Source organism: Micromys minutus (assembly GCF_963924665.1).
Source record: "Micromys minutus genome assembly, chromosome: 26".
NCBI lineage: Eukaryota > Metazoa > Chordata > Mammalia > Rodentia > Muridae > Micromys > Micromys minutus.
The window spans coordinates 24,096,811-24,116,982 of record NC_137961.1 but is presented as its reverse complement, the minus strand read 5'-3'; the positions used below and the strand labels follow the sequence as shown (position 1 = coordinate 24,116,982).

Here is a 20,172-nt window from a genome sequence, read left to right as displayed (position 1 = left end):
CTCTTCCTTCTGTTTTATTTTCCTCAATGTCTAGTAATTCTTATTCTATACTCCACTTCTTTAAGTTTGAGCTCTGTTGGACACATACTAATTGTATGTGTTCATGAGATACAGATTCACAATTCAACAATGTAAACTTGTAGAGATCAAAGCACTGTACTCAGCATTTCTGTCTTTGTTTTCTTACCTTTGCTGTGATAAAATAGTCTGGCCAATGAATCTTTTTTTTTTTTTTTTACATTCACGGCTTTATTCAATGAACAACAGTTTCCTTATAGAAAACATGATTTCTATCAATCAGATAATACTCTAGTAAGAACTGGGGCCTTTGAGGCTGAGCTCTTTGAACATCTAAACTCAGGAACAGGTCTGAACAGCAGTACCCATCTCTCACTGTGGGTGGACTTCCCACTGTATAAACCAGCCTTTCACAGGAAGCGGCTCTTGGGTTCAGAGTAACATTAGAACATACTTCCTGATTGCGGAGCAGAATTGCCTGCCTTCCACCACATGTTCTGTAGCTGTGAGACATTTTACATTTACAGGTGTTCCTGCCTACCCCAGAGTTAATACACACAGAGTCCTAATGAACACAGGTTAATTCCAATCTTATCAAACTATAATTACTCACCCTTTCTCAGACTTTCCTATTTCTTGTCTCTTTACTAGACCCTTCCCCCTTTGCTTCATTTCCATTTCTATAAAAACACCAGTAGCATTTCTGGAACCTGGATTTTGACCCTTCTCTCTTCTCGTTTTCCTGAGTAATATTATTAAGATATATTTTTACAAATTCTTGAGTTACCTTCTTAGATTGGATTAGATTGCCTGCCACCTCCTTAGAGGCAGGTTCCTGTCCTGTAGTTCTGTGTTTCTTAGGCCACTGTAGCATGTGTAAGTGTCTTGGTTTTATCATTGTTTCAGCGTTTTCTAGATCCCATCTTTGTTCTGTGTGGGAACATGGAGTAGTAGGTCTCAGAACTCGACTGATGCTGTGTCCTAGCTGCAGGACAGCAACTGTTCATCCTGAGGAAACTCAACCTCAATGTCATACACAAAACTGGGGTCGTCCTTTATCTTCTGATTTTTCTCGAAAAGCTCATCCGTGATGCTCTTTCTTTTGGCGAGCTCCTTGTCGTCCAGTTTGTTCAGGTCTTCCTCGGGATCAATGGTGGTTTCCCCCTGAATCTGTGCCATTGTTTCTGCCAAGCTCTGCCCCTGCAAGGAGCCTCCTAAGAAAACAAACAGCTTCTCCAGCTGCTTCAGAGACACCCGTTCCAGTTAAGTCTTGTGCCGAGGGTTATTCTTTAGCTGTTCCACAGCTCTGGTGCAATCTGAGAACTTGAAAAAGTTTTGGACAGGCATGATGCGCTGGCGGCTCTTTCCTTCTGTTTCACTCTCGTAGATCAAGATCATAGCTGGAGGCTGGAACCTAACTCCACATTTCTTGGCAATGTATCTCACCTTCTTGTGTTATTCAGGGTAAACTAAAGGAAATCCTCGAAGAAGTACAGGAAGGAAGTGCAAATCTGAACAGCAGTGAGAGGGTGGTTTCCATCCTACTGCATTACACAGCGGAGATCTAACATATTAGAAGTTCCTGTGGATTTTAGTCACAGTATTGTGTCATGCTATAAGTTATTCATACTGTCTAACTGCCTTCCACCATTCATCATGAGGATCTCCCGAGTCCTTCCTCCTGACTATGGTTCCTGACCTCCAGTGACCATTCCTCTTCTCTCAACCGCTGGGAAATCAGAGTTCTCAGCTTCCACATGTTGGTGATGACTTGTGTGGCATTTTCTTTCTGTGTTTATTGTATTATCCCATTACTACATTCACACTGCCACAAATAGCAACTTCATTCTTTTTGTGGCTTAATAATGTTTCATTGCAAAAATACTTTAGCCAATCATCTACCAAATACATTAATTCCAAATCTTGCTACCATGAATAGTCCTTCAGTGAGTGGGGGAATGCGGCTTTCTCATTGGTATATTGTGATCTCTTGTCTTTTGGACACATAGACAAAAGTAGAGTTGCTGGGATGTTACTTACAGTTTCTCCAATGAACGGTAGGCATTGGCCTTTGCTCAATTCTCACAAGCATTTGTTAAATGTTGTCTATTTTATATGGTCATTCTGAGTGGGATGAGATGCTAGCACACAGTGGCTTTGATTGGCATTGCCCTGAGGATCAGAGCCTTATAGCATTGTTCTATCTATTGGTGGCTATTTTTATAATATCTACTGAGAAATATCTATTCAAATTACTTTCCCCATTTTTTAAATCTTTCCTTGTTGTGTCACTTAACCCTTTGTCAGATTAACAGTTTGCAAGTGTTTTTCTTCATTATTTCGTTTGTCTCTTTGTTGCATTATTTGACATACACTTATCTGTCAGATTTTACTCTCACAGAAAATGAATTTATTTATATCTTCCATTAGAATATAGAACATGTTTTGATTGAGATTGAATTGAATCTCTATTGAACTTTGAGTAGTGTAAATCTTTTAATTATAATATAGTTTCTAACTATTGAAAAATAATAGAACATGCTACTTTGTTGTCAGTAAACCCATTAAGTTAGCAACATAGCTTTTGTTGAAACTGACAAAGTCATCTGGTAACTTGCATTTTCATTTGTCAGAATTTCATGCATATCAGTTTGTAATAAAATTTTTTCCTCTGAAGATTAGCTCAATATTGTTTCTATTATTATTATTATTATTATTATTACTATTATTACTTATCATTTCCTTCCCCTATCCCTCTCTCTTCTTTGAGCCAGTAGAAGTCCCCGTGATTCCCCCTCCTCCCAACCAGGCATATCAAGACTCTATGAGGCTAGGAACATTATTTCTCACTGAGGAAAGAGAAGGCAGCCCACCTAGAAGAACATAACACATATACAGAAAATAGCAGCGTTATGTTTTTGTTGGACACAGTAGTGAAAGATAGCTATCAGGTGAACACTTTTGGCATGTTCGCTGGTCCTTGGGAGTCTCTCTTATCACTGGCCCCTGTGTCAGGAATGCAGTGCCTCAGCCCAGGTCTAAGAAACACTGATTATGGTGCTTTGAACTGGGTAATTTTAGAGCAACTTCAATTCATTTTGTTTAACTTACAGATTTAATTGTCTTAATTCAATAAATATTTATTGAATCTGTCTGGTTTCCAAGAAATTCCTTTTCCTTAGGTCAGGCATTTAGACAAAAGCCCCCCTTTCTTGGGGGCTTGAGGAAAGTTTCTACCTGCTAAAAAAGGAAGTCTTTCTTTTTATCTCTGACTAGGGAACTTGTGGCTCTCCATTAACATAAGACTCTGCTGCCCATTAACTGGTTAAGGTAGGTACTAGCCTCTAAGCTCCCTCAGTCCCTACTCTCAAGTCTCATCCCATCTCACAAGCTCCCTTTCTCTTTCGCATTGATCCCTGGAAATTCTTTCTCTGTCACCTCTTGTTTTCGCAGGAGACAGGGTTGGCAGTTTTGGAATAAACATTTCCCCTTTCACCCACAAAGTGGTTACTTTGGTTTCTTTACTATGCTCGCTTTCATTCAGAATATATAACTGAGATTTGGTGGTAAAAAAAACAAAACAAAACAAAACAAATAGTTTTTCTTTGCATGAAGAAACAACAAATATATAGGCACTTAAGAAATATTTTAGTTCTGAGATGACCGTCAATATTATGTAGCACATAACTCAGAATGAATGAGTAGATTTCAAAGTTGAACATATCACAAAGCAAAAACCACAAGTTGCCTGTTGGAACATGATCCAGGAATGTGGGAGAGAATTCAGAGGGCTTGTAAGAACACTCCATGAAAACATACCAGTCTTGTAACCTCAAGTTTCATTAAAGCACAGGGTTGCTTTTGGAATCAGTTTTCATGCCCTTCCCATCTGTAGCAAACAGGAGTGGGTTTATTTCAGATTACTCATTGCCACTTGATTTGTTATTCAGACAATGTTTAAAGGTCCTTTGTATGCCTCCATGTAAAAACACATTTTTGACACATATGGCTTGTCTTTGTCACTGCATACAGGTTGAACACATGTGAACTTTACTCATATGAGCTTTCTGTACTCCCCAAACATATTAACTGAGGCTTTAAACAAAGCTGGTTATCGTATGAGACTTTAGTTCTTCTCAGTCACTGGCTTCATTCTCCCAGGTCCTACCACTCTGGAGCAATGGCATTTGCCAGTCACAAAACCCTAACACCACTTTCTGTTGCTCTGCATCATAACATTAATACCCAGCAGCCACAGACCTGACTTAGGTCAAGTGGTAGGTAGAAAAGATTCTATATCTGCGTGGAGAACCTTTTATTTTTATTTGAATTTTTTTGTGTGTCTGACCCCATTTATTTATTTGTATTAACTATATTTCATATGTCCTTTGTTGAGTTATTTTTCTTTCTTTATATTTTTATTGGATATATTTTATTTACATTTAAAATGTTATCCCCTTTCCTGGATTCTCCTACATACCTGCATTCCCATCCTTTTCTCCCCCTGCTTTTATGAGGGTGTTCACACATTCACCCACCCCACCCCTGTCCCCACCATGACATTCCCCTACATTGGGGCATTGAGCCTTAGCAGTACCAAAAGCTTCTTCTCCCATTGATGCCCGACAAGGTCATCCTCTGCTACATGTTCATCTGGAACCATGGGTTCATCCATGTGTACTTTTTGGATAGTGGTTTAGTCCCTGGGAGCTCTGGTTGGTTAGTATTGTTGTTCTTATGGGGTTGCAAATCCCTTCAACTTCTTAAATTCTTTCTCTAAGTCCTCCATTAAGACACATTCTCATTTTAGTGGTTTTCCCCAGGCATCCACCCCGTATCTGTCATGCTGTGGCAGAGCCTCTTGCTAGGCATCTATATTAACATGCCCTTCTTGGCATCAGTAATATTGTTTGGGATTGGTCTTCCTGGAGAATTGTCGATACTGTCTCCGACCAGCAGAAAAGAAGCAATGACACAGCGTTCTTCTCAAAGTGGTTTATTCAGGAACCTTACAGCATGCAAGTTAAAATCTTTTGTCTCCCCTTCTCTCTCTTCTTCTCTCTCTCTCCCCCCACCCCCAAGCGCAGTCCCCTTTATGCTCTCTCAACTCCACCTCCTCACTCCATGTTTCGTGGCTGCAGTTTATAGGGCCATGTCATCTGGCCTGATCTCGCGTCATGGGTGCGCCTGGGAAGCTCGCACGGTGGGAGTGGCTAATCTGGGGGGGGGCAGGAGGAAGTCAGGTGCTAGTCACAAGACTAGGCCGAGTCCCAAGCGCCATCTTTGGACTGCCACCACACCCACTCTCCACAGAGAATCTTAGGAACAAGGTAGAAGAGCATACAGAATGGATGGTGCTGTATCATCACCACTTGTGGAAAACACTGCTAATGTGTACATGCCCTGATGTCTAATTTAGTTCCCGACACATGATGTTAAAGATAAATTAGTAGACTCTCTATCATAACACTTTTTGGTCCATGAAAAATGAAAGTTCTCAAAAGTATGAGATTACCATCTTCATCTAAATTCAGCGAGAAAGCAAAACAGCTAATTGTTTAAAGAGAATTTTGTTTTAATTTTTAAAACCTACATTGTGATAATCTGGAAGACATGTAGAGAAAGAAAACACAGAATTTCCAAAGTGTTAGAGAAAAAGCTCCTACTTGACAGCTTGTACTTCTGAGAATGTGTGGCTTTGGAGATCCCACTCAGCACTCTGTGCTTATGATGTTGCGCTGCATGAACAGCCCTGATATTTGCCACTGATAATACCATCACGATACTCATGCTATTGTACATCAGATGAGGGTCAATATAACAGCTTCTCAGCAAAGATGCTATTTAGCAAATTATTCTGGCTATTTAATCATATGCAAGTTATTAAGGAATTATTTTAACACAATAACTAAAAATAAACGTTAGGTGAAGGGTATTTTCAGACAATAATTACACCTCTTAGAATAAATTATGAGAGTAACTTAAATGCCCCACATTTCCAGTCAGACTTTAGATGTGGCTAGAATTTGTCCAATATGCATCTTTACCTCTGTCCACATAATCCCTCTGTACTTGTATTCAATTATTCATTTGGTAATCTATTGATTCTCTCATTTGTGTGATAGATGTTTACTCCTTGTTATAATTCTGTCATGAATAGTTATGACTGAGAAGTCAGAGATTAATCAAAGCCGGATTGTGACCTTGAGATGCTTGCTGACTAGTTTATAAAGACTCACCCAAATAATAATAATAATTAAAGGCAAAGGGCATTGTCATTTAAAAAGTTAACTTAAGTCCTTTCAGCATTTTTTAACCATGGTCTTCTAAGAGATTTGCTTTAAAACCTAGATTTGTGCTAGGCAGTCCTCACTTTAAGGCCCCTTGGGGCTCTATTCCTCACTGTTCCTGATTTTCCTGTTTACTATTAAATACAAGGAAAATATTTTTTGAAAATCTATTCCTTTTGGTATCTGGACCTCTGGTCTGCTTTTCTTTTCTTGGTCTGGGAGGAAGGATCCTGCCCATTAACACATAGTCATACAAAGGCCAAAGAAAGCCAGTAGTTTCTTTGAACACATCTCTCTCTCTCTCTCTCTCTCTCTCTCTCTCTCTCTCTCTCTCTCTCTCTCACACACACACACACACATCACTATAGCCTTTTCATACAGGAAAATGAGTGTCAAAGCAGGCTGGGGAGATATCTCAGTAAGCAAAGTGCTTATTAAGTGCACACATAGAGTCTTGAAGTAGATCTGAAGAGCTAATGTATGCCAGGCATGGTGGAATACTTGTAATTCTAGTACTGGGAGACAGGGACAGGTAGATCTCTACAATTCATCGGCCAGGCCCATGGGAGTCATTGCTTCAAACAATAGAGTGGATAGCTCCTGAAAATGGCACATGAGTATGTCCCCGGCTTTCACACATGTATATATATATGTGCAATGTACATGTGAACCAGCATACATGCATGGACCTGAACACAACAAATTTAAACAGCATTGTGACCAAAAATTATACAGCAAATAAATCATGGCTAGGTTTAAAATGTTACAAAAGTAAGCATCTACTCATTATAACCACTGGTTTTAATGTTTACTCAAATACCATCAAATTGTGATTCCTTGTGGTAGATGTATAAAGTATGTACTTGATACAGATTAAAATTTTCTCAGTAAGGAAAATGATAAACTTTATCAACAATCTGCCTCTGGCATCTACTGCCAACTACTTATTATTTCCAACAATAGAACTTTAAAAGTGTTTTCCAAATGACTTTGGCTTTCCTTTAAAAGCTGAAGGTGGTGGGTCTGATGTAGTCTCACTGCATTTCCAGCATCAAGGAAAGATATAAGAAAACAAAAATGACCCAGTACTTATGTTCTGTATTTGTTAACATGTTTCACTTTTCAAAATCATGGGCAGAACTACTTTATTTTGCTCTAGACTCTTCACAGGAAACTTAGAAGACAGTTTTCTTTACATGATTAATAAGTGACATTTTAAAATTTTAATTTATTTTTTTTTTTAACTTATTCAGTTTACATCCTGTTCACTGTCCCCATTCTGGTCATCCCCTTTCACACTTCTTTCATCATCACCCCCTTCTCTTCTGAGCAGGATGGGCGACCCCTGGATATTCCTTACCCTGGCACTTCAAGTGTCTGTGAGGTTAGGCACTTCCTTCCACTGAGGCCAGAAGAAAAGCACAAGCTAGAAGAATATATCCCATGCACAGCAACAGCTTTTGGGATAGCCCCACATGAAGATCAAGCTGATCATCTGCTGGATATGTGTAGGGAAGCCTAGGTCCATCTTGAGAATGTTCTTTGGTTGGTGGTTCTAAGAACCCCAAGGATCCATTTAGGTTGACTCTGTTGGTCTTCCTGTGGAGTTCTTTTCCCCTTCAGGACAAGAAATACTTCCTCCTATTCTTCCATAAGAGTCACCAAGTTCCATTGACTGTTTGGTTGTGGGCATGTCTGAATCAACAATTGGGTGGAGTCTCTCAGAGGACAACATCCTTCTGTCTGCAAGCATAATGGGGTTAGGGATTGGCACATGCCCATGGGATGGGTCTCAAGTAGGGCTGGTTATTGGTTGGCCATTGCCTCAGTCTCTGCTCCATCCCCTGTCCCTGCATTTCTTGTAGACTGGATACATTTGTGGTTGAAAGTTTTGTGGGTAGGTTGGTGCCTCTATCACTTCATTGGAGTTCTTGCCTGGATACAGAAGGTGGCCCCTTCAGGTTCCATATCCACAATGTTGTGAGTCACAGCCCAGGTCACTCCCACTGATTCTTGGGTGCCTCCCTTATCCCAGGTCTCTGTATCCTAGAGATGCCTCCTACCTCCTCACCCCATCAGTTGCAGATTTCCATTCATTTTCATGGCCATCTATTCATCTCTCCTATCCTCCCCCAAACCGGATCCTGAACCTCTTATTCTCCCCCATCTCCTCCCTCCTACTTCCCTCCTTCTATCTGCCTCTTATGACTATTTTATTCCCTCTTCTAAGTGAGATTCAAGCTTTCTATTTTGGGCCTTCTTTCTTGTTTAGCTTCTTTAGGTCTGTGGAGTCTAGTATGGTACCTGGATTTTGAGAAATATTTAGAGAAATGTTCAAAGTTCCTAGTCATGGGGGAAAAGCAAATCAAAGCAACTCTGAGGTTCCATCTTATATCCACCAGAATGGCTAAGACCAAAATCTCAAAAGATTGTATATGCTGGTAAGAATGTGGAACAAGGGGAACACTTCTTCATTGCTGGTGAGAGTGCAAACTTGTGCTTTGGTCATCAATTTGATGGTTTCCAAGAAAATTGGGAATAGTTCTACCTCAAGACTCAACTATTCCTGGGCATATAACCAAAAGATGCTCCAATGTCCACAGAGACACTTACTCAACTGTGTTCATAGCAGCTTTATTTGTAATAGACAGAAATGGGAAACAACCTCATTGTCCCTCAACTGAAAAATGAATAAAAGAAAATGTGGACTATCTACACAATGAAATACCAATTAGATATTAAAAGCAAAGCTATCATAAATTTTGAAGGAAAATGGATGGGAACTTGGGAATATCATCCTGAGTGAGGTAACCCAGTCACCAAAGGACATTCATGGTATGTATTTCTTTATACGTTGAGAATAGCTGACTTTTAAATACGTATTTGAAATAGCTTGTAATACAGCTAATTGTTTTCAAAGATAGGATCTTTGAAACAAGATGAGAGAGAGAGAGAGAGAGAGAGAGAGAGAGAGAGAGAGAGAGAGAGAGAGAGAGAGAGAAGAGGAGAGGAGAGGAGGAGATCAACCAAAAGAAGTAAAACAATTGGTTCTGATATTTATAAGGATGAAGGTTTTTTCCATGGTGGGGTTGGGCATGGCTTACCTTCTTCATCTAACCTCAGAGATATTGTTTGATACTGAGGAAGGACAGAAGGTCTTTTATCACACACTAAGCTTAATGTGCAGGTACAGGCCACTGTCATGTAACTAGGATAGCTGCAGAAAGCACCTCACCTTGTCAGAATGTGTAGGTAATTAGGTGAGGTCTGTCTGAAAGCATAACCATTGCATATGTCAGCAGATGTGCCATGCACTGCACATTTCTAGACAAGGTTCTGCCTGTTGGTGACTAATGTAACTCTTTTTGCTATTTTTTGCAAAAAAAGGTATTTGATATCATATATATATATATATATTTGTTGGTAGCATGATTTTAAATTCTTTTCAACAGTTTTATTTTTGTGCATTTAGAAATTCATGATCAAAGCTCCTGATCTTATCCAGCCAAGTATTAAATCTGGAGAAAAATTCTTGGTCATGTAATTAAATAACTGGCTATGTAGTGCTATTGTAGGGAGTGTAACCAACCAAAACACATGCACTTCCCTGATAGAGTCAAGAATTGTGGCTGTACCTCATTAATAAAATTAGAGGACTTCATATTTCTTGCACAATTCTGTGAGCAACTGCTTCTCTGTGTGAGGTATTTCTAATTGTTTATATATTGATATATTTCTAGCTCTTCTTATCTATCATAGCTCTGTTCTTTTGAAATACTGAGCAATATCACTTTATTGACTGTTTCTACTGACATTATCAATACACACCACACATCATTCCCATACCACAGTAGTTTATCATCTGGAGTTAATAATGAAGGAAATTTACTGTTGTCTGTAGATGACAATAGAGGCACTACAATAGGTTGAGCTGCCAGCTGGAAAATACACATAAATGAGCTACCTAAAGCCTCTGCAGAACCAAATTCATACAGTAAGAAGGTAGGAGAGGGCAGGCTTTTAAAAATCAGTGTTGGTCTAATTGATATTATAAACATAATACATGGAAGCAATTCCCAGGAAATAAAAAAAACTCCAAAAACAAAACAACAGAGGAGTTTTTGCAAATGTCTTGGTAAAATTGATTAATGAAATCTTTCTAATCTGTTATCTTTCTGAGATATCTAAATCCTACATCCTGCATCTAACTTTCAACCTATGTCAGCAAACTGATTGTTGACACATATACACATACAAAAAATACTAATGGCAGGAGTTTTGGGAATTAACTTATGTAATATTTACATCTTCAAGAAAGTAATTTTTAAGATAAAATTTAAACAGTTATTTTACATGTGAGCTTTGAGTACAGTGCTGGACGATTTTATGTTAGCTTAACATAAGTTAAAATAACTTTGGAAGAGGGAATCTCAGTTGAGAAAATGTCCCTATGATGTTAGCCTGTAGAAAAGTCTATGTTGCATTTTCTTGATATTCAGAAACATTTATTGTGTGGAGTGCCAGTCCTGGTAGTCCTGAGTGCTATAAGAAAGTGGGACAAGCAGGCCATGAGAAGCAAGTTATTAAGGAGACTCTTCCATGGTCTTTGCTCAGTTCCTGCGTCCACGTTTCTGGTAGGAGGTTTTTGCTTCGATGTTCCTCAGTGACGTAGTGTGACCTGACAGTTGTCAGTTGAAATGAACATTTTTCTCTCCTAGTTGCTTTGTTTTGGTCATGGTGTTTTACAAGCCTAAGCTAACTAAGGTTACTTTTCCAAAAAAAAATCTTTTTTACATTTAAATTTAATAGTTCTTAATGTTTCACGGTATAGCCAAACATGAGCCTTTCTATATCATTCTGTAATTAAATAGTGGATCAGCTCTTCTATATACACTATCAATATGTGTCCTTTACAAATGAATTGGGATCAGATATCTTCACTGAGCATATATAAAACTATTAAACCTTTTTCTGATACTTTGGCAACTGTGGTATTCACAATTACTCCTGTGTAGATTTTATCACTGCATCCAGGAATTCAAATCAAATGTCATCAACTATATCAATAATTCCTTCCTGAATAAAGACCTTTAATGTCACTCAGAAAAAACAAACACCTATTCTTTTCATCTTAGTATTGTTCTAAGCAATACTAAGTTCTATAAAAGTATGGTTTTTGAACACACAATACACACACAACCTATTGGTTCGTTTAAAGACCCTGAATATTGTGCGGTTTTTATTGGACAGAAGAAAAAACTTCCTGTGGTATTTTGCCCTGGCTTCATGATGGAGGTCTCCTCTATGGTGGAAAGAAGAAGAGCAAAGGGTATATGTGGCACTAAGTAACACTTGTGTATTTTTCTTTAAAAGCTGTCTGAAGCAAAGGAGGAAGAGCAATATGCCTCTTTGAACTTGGCAATAGTGATGTAGTGTCTGAATTTACTTCAGTGTCTAATTGAATAATTTTAAAATAATCTTAAATTCAATGAACAGGTTTAGGAAAATAATTCATTTTTAATTGAAAATACATTTTTTGATACAATAAATGTTGATCTTGGTTTTACCTCCCCCAGTTCTTTGCAACTCCCTCCCTTTCTTCCTACCTACATAAATCCACATCCTCTTGCTCTTTTCCATTAGAAAATAAGCAGGTGTTGTTGGGATTCTGTGAAACCCACCCCTCAGTTACCTAGCAACAGCTAGGTATACTCCACCCCTCAGTTACCTGTCAATAGCCAGGTATGCTCCCTCCCAGTGACCTGACACTATAAAAGGGGCTCCTTGCCCCATCCTTTCTCTTTCTCTTGTTCTTGTTCTTGCTCTCTTTCTCTCCCCTTTTTCCCCACTTCTTCCCCTTTCCTTCCCCCCTCTCCACATGCTCATGGCTGGCCTCTACTCCTCTACTTCTCTCTTCTCTTCTTTCTCTCTGCCTCTACTGCCCTCTTAACTCCCCCATGACCTAAATAAACTCTATTCTGTACTATACCAGTCCTGTGGCTGGTCCCTCAGGGTGAAGGGATTTCTAGCATGGGCCCCCCAGAGGCATCTCCCTTGCCCCAAGTCCTCACTGAATCTCCATGGGCCATATACCCTTCCCCATCTTTTTTCCTAACATTGGTGTGGAAACCCAGGATGTCATCTTTAAACAACATTGGTGCCCTGTACGAGGAGATTAGATTTCCTCATGACCAGATATCTCATTTTCCTTTCAGGTATCCAAAAAGTCAATATATTCTTTAAAGTAAAAAAAAAAAAAAAAAAAAAAAAGAAAGAAAAATCCTATATGCTTCAGAGTGTGTTAGAGTCACAGCAAGCAGACTTCCCAGGTATGGCACTAGTGCCCTCTTTTGAATGAAATTAACAAAAGGTTTAACAAAACATAATGATGAAAAACTGACAGGTAGCAGGTAATTCACATAGGTAAACTGAGGGGTCCTATGCATGTGAATAGTATTGACCCAAATTTTAATGCCTTCCCTGACCTCTAGGATGTGTCTTTTTTTTAGAAACAAATTTATGGGTAGCCAGGAGAAGTGAGGCCTTGCTGTGATAGAACTGGCTCTAAATCTAAAACTGGTATCCTTAGAAAAGAATGTAGTAACCCAACATTACAGAATGTAAGATCATTTAGTTGAAGATGATAGAACTCAGGCTCATAAATCCAGTTCTTAAAAAAAAAAAAAAAAAAAAACAAAACAAAACAGGTGGTGAGTAGCCAGAGACCGCAAAGGAATCTAGAAAAGTTCATTCCTGTTCACTAGGACCAAGGAGGACCAATGGGCCTGTTAACACTTTTTTAAAATTATTTTTATTTATTTCATATATATGAGTACACTGTAGCTGTCATCAGACACACCAGAAGAGGGCATCAGATCCCATTACAGATGGTTGTGAGCCACCATGTGGTTGCTGGGAATTGAACTACGGACTCTGTAAGAGTAGTCAGCGCTCTTTCCAGCCTAATACTTTTGTTTTTCAAAAGCACATTTTAGTTTGTTTTTTAGAATCGTTCCTCTCTCAACACACACCACTGACTAAGACTATTTTTTGTTGCCTAAAATATACATGTTTAGGGCTGAACAGTTGACCAAGTCAGCTCAGTCAGTCAACAGGTTCTCCAGGCCAGGAGTGAGAATTAAAAATAAAAATAACAAATAGACAACATTAAAACCTGACCCCAGCCAATTCTGAGTCTGAAGTGGGTTTATTATTTCCTAATCTGCTTTTTTACCACATTAATGACATGCAGAATAATAAAATCAGTTCTGTGTCAAGGAACAAGCAAGGGAATAAACATAATTCAGTAAACACTTCTAGGAGCTAAGCAGGATGACTGAGACAAAAGGACCACCACACTTCCACTGAGCCTGCCTAGAGCTTTGCATTAACTCAAAAGTAAATGTTCTTAATCTTGGCCTATTTCCTGAGTCCAGGTCCAAAGTCAGATTCCCACCTTGACTTTACTTCTTTGTCCTGGCAATGTCAGATTCCTCGCAAGTGTAAAAGCAAGCAGCCCCTAATGGCTCTCCACCAACAGTCATTGTGATTGGATAACTTATCAGGGTCCTTCCTCAAGATGACCGACTCTTCCTCTTTTGGTAGCCATTAATTAGCTATAGCCCTTCATCTAGGGAGTTATTCATCTATGGTCTTGCATTTCATTCTGGATTTCTGGTCACTGGAACTATGAGATAATCAGTTGTGGTTGTTTTAGGCCCTCTAGCTTATGATAATACTTTAGAGCTGACAAGAATTCTAATATTTTCCACTTCAACTGGTGACTGGCGCTGGAACTCAGGAAGCAGATAGAACTTCCAGCGTTTCAAGAATTTAATCCCACAAAGTCCACCTTCTCTCCAGCAATAGCTGAACTAGGCAGCACTCACTTCAGATGAGAACGTAGTTACAAGTGTCTATAACTCCCCACGATGTAAAGAAAGATACAGAGAAAAACTATGGAAGCTCTGTGAGAAGCTCAGATAGGTCATGATTGGCAAAGGCAGTGCCAGGACACAGAGTAATGATGTAGTTTAGCTGGAGCAGCTGCAGGAACTCATAATTTTCTGGAACTTCCTTCATAATAAATGAGGACTGAGACAAACTATGGAAATACTTGAGCACAAGAAAATGTAGATTCTTCTTCACACACACACACACACACACACACACACACACACACACACACGATGGCTGTGAACACGAAATGTGAAGCACAGTAGGCTCTGGTGGAAAGCTGTCTCATTGATGAATTCAAGAAATGTTGAAAGTGAATTGTATTTTCTGGGACTAGGGAGTAAGACAAGAGCACAGGGTTGATCTTACATTAATGATACAGATACTTAGTATAGTTTAAGTACATCCCTGAAAAGTTTTGAAATACTTAGGTGTTGTAGTAATTATCAAAAAGAAAAAGCTTATCTTTTTATCGCCCCCTGAAGTCTCACTCTATGGGCATTGCTTAATATGAAGCTGTGCACATGGACCCTGTCACTCGGCCCATGAGCTACACGTTCCATGAGATTCCTTTCCCAGGTGGTTCACTCCACCCGCACTGCTGCTTCTGTCCCTGGTGGTGGTTACCGCCCCAGTGTTTTCTTTCCTCCACTGCCTGTTACAAACATTACTCTGAGGCTCGATAGCTTTTCACATAGGTTTATATATTACAATCTCAACCCACAAACCCTCTATACCATAAGAGTACATAAAATGGACAAAGAAACAAACTGCCCTTCTATAAGAGATAAAAGACTTATAGAATCCCTTAAAAATAGTTAATTCTACTTAACGTCAATTACAGCCACCAGGATCCAGGTCTGCTTCCTCTGCTTCATCTTAATCTCTTCCCTCAATCTGTTTGTCTTTCGTTTTCTTACCTTTTGTCTGCCTCCCTCTCCACTGTCCAATCATGTATCAAGTTAATAGAAATCTACACTTAGGGACAGTTTTCATTTCTTTCACTTACATAAGCTTAGGAGAAAATGCAGACAGTATACCTGGCATACTGCTCTTCTAAATAAGCATGTCACCATGTTCCTGAAGCCAGAATATTAATTTATGAAGTAATATGAGTATCTGGCCTGTGGATGTGTCTGCACTCTTCACATCTCTTTTAATGTCCTCCTTCTGCATCAAGACCCCGTTGATATGAGTGCTCACTATCTAACCCAGGGTAATTTGCTAACCAATAAAGTCCATAGGCTTCTACTGTATAAGCGGTTGTGCACATGTAATAAAGCATATAGTGTTTCTTGAGATTGTCTTTGGAGTGATTTATCTCTGTACCTTTTGCTGATCCATGGGCCTTGCTGTTTTTGTTGTGGTAAGGCATAGAGGACGTCAGAACAAGTACCCTGCACCATGAACTGGATATCCCCAGGCATGAGTAACAACTTACGGGAGTTACCATGTTACATTTGTCAGTACGGAACTGACACACAGCTTTCTTACTGCTCTTTGCAATGGAAATGTTTTGATATTAAAAAAAATGATACAAACATACACCTTCAGGAAAGTAGTATTGAAGTTGAATAAGAGCCACTTAGGTAGGCATGCTCTATCTACTGATACTCTTGCTAACTATTGCTCTTTAATCCATTAATTGCTCAAATTAAGTACCACATTCAGCAACTGTGAATGGTGACCACATATTCCCATTGCCAGGACAGTTAATTAGCTCCAGCTCCATTTCTGAATGCCTGAGAAATTTCGAGAAGGATTTGTAATTGTGCTGTGAAGTACAGCAAGTGTCTTAAACATTTTTGTTCAGCATTTACAGTTTCTAGACCATTTATATTTCTAGTCATCTGATCTAAATAGAACACTTTATTATTTTTTTCACACCCTGATAGTGGCCTTAGAATCATTTTAGTTGCTGGATAAAAAGGAGGACTGGTTCATATAAAAACAAGTCATTCTATAACATCTAAAGAAGATAACACTATAGAGCCCATAACATGAAATTTACTTTGTTTTCTTTAAAGGCCTCTAAAAAAATGAAAGAATCTGGTGAAAAATCCTTTTTATTGTATTTTGTGAATAAAATAGTTTATTAAAGTCATGTGCTGCTTCTGTCTGTCTCTGCATAACACCCTGCTCTCTGGGAATTATCCCTACCCACCTTGGTGAGAGCACAGTTAGGGTGAACGGAGAATCCAATCTCAGATCTTCCCAGCAACTGGGAATGATGAACACTCTGGACAGTCTCTTGCTGAGGAATTTTCTCTGTCTCATGTGTTGCTTCTGTATCTTTTCTTATACTGCGAAATTCAGAGACAAGGACAGTGTAAACAATATCACGAAAAGCTCCTCATGTTTGGAAGGCTCCATTATATCAATCCCGGAGGAGCATAAGTGGTCCAGTTTGTTGGCTCACAAACGAAACTCCCTACTCAAGTTGGCATACACAGAAGATGTCTTAAAAGTAAAATCAATGAAAACTGTGGCCTATTACCAAAAAGTGTGGTAAAGAACCTAAGCATTAGGGTGTCTGTGAATCATGATTTCAATCCTCTCAGCTACAGAGAAATATAAGACTAGACTAGAGTATATGAAAGTCTAACAAAAGAAATAAAAAAAGTGTGCTCAAAAGCAATAGCCTTGTGGATTGACTTTCTGAAAGAAAGGTTTTAATCCTAATGATGCTTTCTGAAAATTTACTCAAGCTCTCTGACCCTCTGTTTTCTTAACTGTAACAATACAGACTTAGAAGTCTGACAGAGGACCTCTATGAAACAAAATTAGATTGTTCTTAGAAGCTGGCAAGTGGTATACAGCCATCTCCACTTGCTACTGTTATGCTGTGGGCTACAGTTGTGAAATTGCCAATTAGACTAACACTAGAAGCAAGGTATAACACCAAGTTTCTGTACATCAACACAACATAAAAAGGCTTGAAGCTTTAGAAAAAGAAGCACAATCTTCCATATGACCATAGGGCCATTGAGAAACAGACTTCGGAAAATACAGAGGGAAGTGTCAAGACAGCAAATCGCTCTCATTTCCATTGATTAGATTCAGAAGGGAAAATTGAAGTCTGCACAATTAGAGATGTATGTAGTGAGATGGGGCTGGATGGTGAACTTTAATTGTTTAGACACTGCTGTGGCATTGTCTTTGTGCAATGGGTGTATGTTTTCCAGTAACTCTAAAAATATGTAGTTTTTCTCTACCTGTTCTGCTATTTTCTTTCTTTTTTGCATACTGTATTTTACCTCTCTCTCTTTGTTCCTCACCCTTGCCTGTGATATCGTAAGTGATGTTCTGTTTTTCTGTGTCACTGTAAAGGAGTTTTAGGGATACTAAACTAAATCGGAACAGTCAGAAAGAAGGAAGTGAGAGGCAAGGCAGTAGGCTATCACTTTAGGATGAAAAGCTATGTTGTTTCGCTGCAACTAGAGTTGCAGCTTTGATTGAAGTGAAACACGAGAATTAGTAAACATGGCAGAGTGATGAGAGAAAAAAGCTCAGTCTGCACCGGGCACAGGCAGGAAAGATGCAGTAGTTCCACACTGAGGAGTAGCAGCTCTGTAGGGAACACACATGGCTTCTTGTTCAGGCCTGGAACGGGGATATTCTTGGTTTATAGTCTCATAAGCTCACACATGTGTATTCTTGAATGCATGCAAGGGGTTTAGTTTTTGAGTCAAGGTCTCTGGAGCTTGATCTTTCAGCTAGACTGGCTGTTTGCAAGCTACTAGGACTCACCACATCTGTGCTTCTGTCCCCATTGCTGGTGTTACAGGCATGTGCCACTGTGCCTGGCTTTTATGAGGGTATTCAGATTCTGAGATCAGGACAGTACCCTTGTGCAGCAGGCACTTTGCCTATTGAACCATCTTCCGTCCATTCTGTCCATGTTACCATTGGGTCGAATGACTCATAACATTACATTTTATAATAGCTTGACAGATACATGTGAGAAGAAAACGCCCGACATCACATTAATGGGAACATGAAGGGGATAATCCTCAGTTTTCACAAGGTATTGCTAGCAGTAGGAATAGTGGCGATTCCCAATTTATCTGTTATTTATTTATTTTACATTTCGATCTCAGCCCTCCTTTCTATACCCCATCAAAGTCCTACCCCTCCCTCACCAGAAAGTCTCAATGCTTAGTAGTAGTGACTAATAACAACTTCATCACACATTCGTTATCTGAAGGAAAGCTGTAAAGTCAAAGAAGAAAGGCATTGGTGAGATCCACACTAGCACTGGCAGTTTTTGAAAATTATCCCCTTTCCATTTAGGCAGCTGATTGTTCAAGGTAATGGTCTAGCTTAAGAGAAACACTCTGATAAAACCAAATCACCTGGCCCAGTTCCAGACTGAATTGCAGGGGCACTAAATCTTTTAATTTCTCATTCTTTCAATTGAACCATTAGCTAGAATACCATGTTCCTTGGCTGTGCTAGTTAAGAGTTTCCCTATAATTAATTGTAATAGCAGCTTAGCCATTCAAAATACCTGAAAGGGTAATCATTATCCTAACAGAGAGAACTGGCCTATATTTCAGACAGCCACTTGGCAATGGTATTTTGGGACAGGGCTGAAGTATTTAATGAACTAGAGACCAGAAAGTCAGTTTTCTGAAACACACATTCAGTTTCCAAGGTGACACAAGTATAGTAAGGGACATAACAGATCTATGCCTTTCTTTCAAGCAGTATCAACAAAGGACTATAGGGCCCTGTACAGAAAATGAAGGACAGCAATGGATGGATCCCTTGGGAAAGACAAAGTGGAAAAAGGCTTAAAGTGGAGTTACACAGCAACAGTATATCTTTCCTTATTGGTTTCATGCGTTTAAGATTGCTTTCTAAAACACAAGTAGACATTTAAAAATATTAAAGCCACATGTTGTTGGATATGCCTGTAATCCCAGCTTCTGAGAGTTTGAAACAGGCTGTAGGTTTGAGGCTAGCCAGGTTTACATTTTTACTGCAAGTCTATGCCCAATCAGGCCCTCTCAGAATGACCCTGTCTCAAAAATTCTTTAATGGTGCTGGAGTGCGGAGCAGGTGACTCAGCAAACAAATCTTTAATTTTGATATGTAAAATTCTTTATAATTTTGAAGATTTATCTTATGTGCTTTCAAATATCACTTATAATTTAAAATAATACTACAAAATAAAAATGCATGGTTAAGTTTCCATGTGGCCTCAATGTTTTTCATCTGATCTCAGTGAAATTTTTTAATATTATGAAATAGATATTTGCCTTGGCAGTTAAAATTACAAGGAAATATTTATAACAGAAGAATACAGTAAAGTGGGGACTGTGGACTATGCCAGAATTATTTATATCTATATCATTCTCAAATGCATTATCATTATGTTTATGATTCTATCTCATATCTGATTTATGCAAGGCATCATTATATTAGGTACACGAAATTCACAAAAAGCACTCGGAACGAATCAAAAACAACCCCTGGGAACAGAGCTGGAAACCTTACCAGAGAAAGGACAAAAATGGTACTACAGCTGTTGGAAACGGTGAACATGATGTCTTTGCCCTTGTAATATGACATTAATTCCTTAGAAAACTTAAAGAATCCATTGGGAGTTTATAAGAGATGAATTAATTCATCTTATTCCTGTCAATTTTAAGTAGTTCTTGTCAATTTTGATCATTGTTATGGCTTCATTTTATGACTAAAAGAATTTCATCTTTATGATGTGTCTTTATAAATTCTAGAGATTTTGTTCCCACAAGTTACAGAAATGTCCTTATTTGTCAATAATGTACCAAAGTGTGAGATGGAATCCAAAGACATCACCTGCAACTCATCCAAATGTCTCACCTTTAGCTATTCATTGCTTTATTTATTCAGAGCCTATGTTATTCAGAACACAACCCTG

General features: G+C 38.8%; 1 pseudogene across 1 annotated transcript; it reads right to left on the bottom strand.

Moving 5' to 3' along the window:
* Positions 1-975: 975 nt before the first annotated feature.
* LOC308437480 (centrosomal protein of 19 kDa-like) lies at positions 976-18,173 on the bottom strand (annotated as a pseudogene). Its single transcript has 3 exons — positions 18,112-18,173; positions 16,429-16,567; positions 976-1,464 (listed from the first exon to the last, which is right to left on the bottom strand). The product of its transcript is annotated as a centrosomal protein of 19 kDa-like (transcript).
* Positions 18,174-20,172: the final 1,999 nt, after the last annotated feature.